This window comes from Myotis davidii, unplaced genomic scaffold (genome assembly GCF_000327345.1).
Source record: "Myotis davidii unplaced genomic scaffold, ASM32734v1 scaffold281, whole genome shotgun sequence".
In the NCBI taxonomy this organism is placed as follows: Eukaryota; Metazoa; Chordata; class Mammalia; order Chiroptera; family Vespertilionidae; genus Myotis; species Myotis davidii.
Genome location: NW_006293784.1, coordinates 7,017,389 through 7,020,604, shown reverse-complemented (window position 1 = coordinate 7,020,604; position 3,216 = coordinate 7,017,389). Strand labels below are relative to the sequence as shown.

At 45.4% G+C, this 3,216-nt stretch overlaps 1 pseudogene; it reads left to right on the top strand.

Annotated features, from left to right (window-relative positions):
- The first annotated feature begins 312 nt into the window (after positions 1–312).
- The window catches only part of LOC102756689, a 5,711-nt pseudogene continuing 2,807 nt past the window's right edge, over positions 313–3,216 (top strand).

The window sequence follows — 3,216 nt, the reverse complement described above, 5'->3', positions numbered from 1 at the left end:
TATAGCATCGTTTAGGACATCTGAGATGGTCTCCTGGTAGCCCTTGGTGAAGAACTGCATGGTCGTGGTCGCCCTCCAGGGCGTCTTGAGCAGCCCCTGTCGCTGCGGGTCTTCGCCCAGCGAGCGCAGGATGGACGAGTAGGCGGCGGCCAGGTTGGGGAGGTGCAGCTCATTATCCTCCTCGCTGCGGGGACAGCCCCGGGCTCCCGCTGCCAAGAGTGAGGCAACCCTGGACTTCCCGGAGCCCGCGCTCTCCCCGCACCCCCCGCCCCAGCGCCCGGCGGGCTCACCGACCGCACCGGGCCCTTCTCCATGGTCCCGCCGCTGTCGCTCCGGAGGGACCTCGGGACGTTCAGGAGCTGCGACCAAACTTGCCTGGGGGCCGCGGGCGACGGGCTGTGGCTGGAGGAAGCGGACGCAGGTAGGCGACGCGCCGGTGGCAATGCCCTTTTTTCTTTTTCTTAAAGAAGATCCTTTAACATTTTATGTAACACTGGTTTGGTGATGATGAACTCCTTTAGCTTTTTCTTGGCTGTGAAGTTCTTTATCTGACCTTCAATTCTAAATGATAGCTTTGCTGGGTAGAATAATCTTGGTTGTAGGTCCTTACTTTTCATCACTTTGGATACTCTTGCCACTCCCTTCTGGCCTGCAACCGCGCGGGAGCCATTCCGCCCGAGAGTCGCGGGTCGGGCTCCCGGAGCAGTTGCGAGGCGAACGGAATCTGAAGGAGGCAGGTGCCCGGAGCTGGAGCCTGGGTGGGGGCGGGCGCGGAGCGGCGGCCGGGTCTGCCTTCTTTTTCGAGGGTAAAGAGGTGCCGCATCAGAAGTGCTCCGCTCCCCTCGCCCAGGGAGAGATGAGCAAACAGGTGGCCTCGTGGGGGAAGAGACTGGGTCAGACTGTGGGTAAGGAAACCATCGCTTATGCTTTCATGGCAAGAGAATAGTATGACTTGAAACTCTTGCGCGCGATCGTTTGCAGTATGTGCCGCGCACCCTCTGCTCGGTTTCCGAGCTCCGTTACACCAAGCGAGTCTCTAAGTCTGGGCTGATGCATTTGACCCGGGAGAACTTTGACCCTAGAGAAACTGATTTGCAAACGAAGCAAGCTCCTTTCCCCTGACGTTGATACAAATTGTGAAATGCTATTATTGATCAGTTGGATTCTTAACCAATGACATCTGTTTTGACTGTTTTAAGATTTTCTAAATATTTTTATTGATTTCAGAGAAGAAAAGAGACGGGGAGAGAGATGGAAACATCAATAATGAGAGAGAATCATTGATTGGCTCTCTCCTGCACGCCCCACACTGGGGATCAAGCCCGCAACACAGGCATGTGCCCCTGACCAGAATCAAATCCGGGACCCTTGGGTCCGCAGGCCGGAGCTCTATACACTGAGCCAAACCAGCTAGAGCTGTTTTAAGATTTAGAAAGTGACTTTTTCTCTCACTAGAGGGATTATTTCATAATGCCAAAGGTAAGTTTTAAAACATGTATCATGTTATCATAAGATTTGCTCCAGAGAGTTTCTAATGCTGGTTTTCTGACATACAAACAGTATTAAAAGGCTTAGAATCAGACAAACCAGGAGGGAAGCCCCTGAGATTATTCTATATTAATAAAGTAGCATAGGCATTATAATTAGTATTTATTGAATGTCTGCCCTAGGAACAGCTGCTCTAAACATTCAGGAAAGGAATATGGAAATTGACTGGCCTCCTAGGCATCCTTAATCTAAAATAGAAAAAAAATATTCATGTCAGAGGGTTTTTAAAAGATAATTACTAAATTTCTATATACATTAAATACCAAATTGCATAAATCAAGAAATATGAACATTCTTTGGAGAAAGTTTCTTTATCACTCTCCTAAAATATATTTTGTAAAGTTTTTACCCCCTTTGGCAAGGTCCTTCAACATTTTTTCCCTTTAACTGCACTGCCTACTGTCCTTACATTTAACAAATGAAAACAGATACCAAGTGAGGTACTTAAAAAATGGAGGGATTTGATGGAGATATTTTCATTGAGGGTGTGTGTGTGTACGTGTGTGTGTGAATCTTTTGCCTTCTTTTTAAAAAATCTGTAAACATTAATATCATATTCCCCAAAGATAATTTCTAGTGGCATTTTTACCCTAAACATTACCATTTTCTTATAAGCACTGCCACTGAGGCATCAGCATATTTGTTGCCAATTATTACAAATTCTCTGGATTTGTTCTAGAACATATTTACATGTAAAATGGAGGCAGTGCCTTCTGACAAAATACCCAAAGGTAATATAAGGAAGCTTTGAAATTGCCAACATTAATAAACAGTTTGACAACGAAATGTAGGTAGTTCGGTGGCTATAAGTAGAAGAGAAAAAGGAGGAAGAAACTAAAAGATGAAGGGTATATTTTACAGAATCTATTAGCATATAATGTTCAACAGTAAAGCCATAAGCATTTGCAGCCAGGAATCGTGACATCTGTTTCTAAAGCAGTACCATGACCCGTTTTTACCTTTGACCCAACCTGGGAGTTGTTTTCTACCAAAAAACCAAGGATTTTTTAAAATATATTTTATTGATTTTTTACAGAGAGGAAGGGAGAGAGAGAGAGAGTTAGAAACATCGATCAGCTGCCTCCTGCACATCTCCTACTGGGGATGTGCCCGCAACCAAGGTACATGCCCTTGACCAGAATCAAACCTGGGACATTTCAGTTCGCGGGCCGACGCTCTATCCACTGAACCAAACAGGTTTTGGCGATTTTTTTTTTTAATCCTTCCATTTCTAGGGTAGTAACAGAACAGGAGAATAGGTGAGTGAGGTACACAACATCAAAGATTGAATATTGCAGAGATATAGAGTCACTTGTCAAGGATAACAGGTAAACTAACATTAGGCACTGGAAAGTGGTAATTGGGAAATAAAAGCAAATTTCTTGCAGTGCACTTGATGGAGGTTGTATGTGGGGAGCTGATATAGGGTTAAGCCTCGGACTGACCTGTTGGCAAAGTCACAAACAAGTTTTCTTCTGAGTCTTAAACAAACCAATCCGAGAGGTGGCCGCTGATTTACACACGATGTCATTTAAAAAATAAAAAATGGGGGAATTTGCCAGAAGCCGGTCCACCCTTGCTGCTTGACACAGTCACTGCAGGGAAGAAACATCTGCACAGCTTATGTCTCAAGGGACCTGGCGTATATGGCATACTGTTCTTAATATG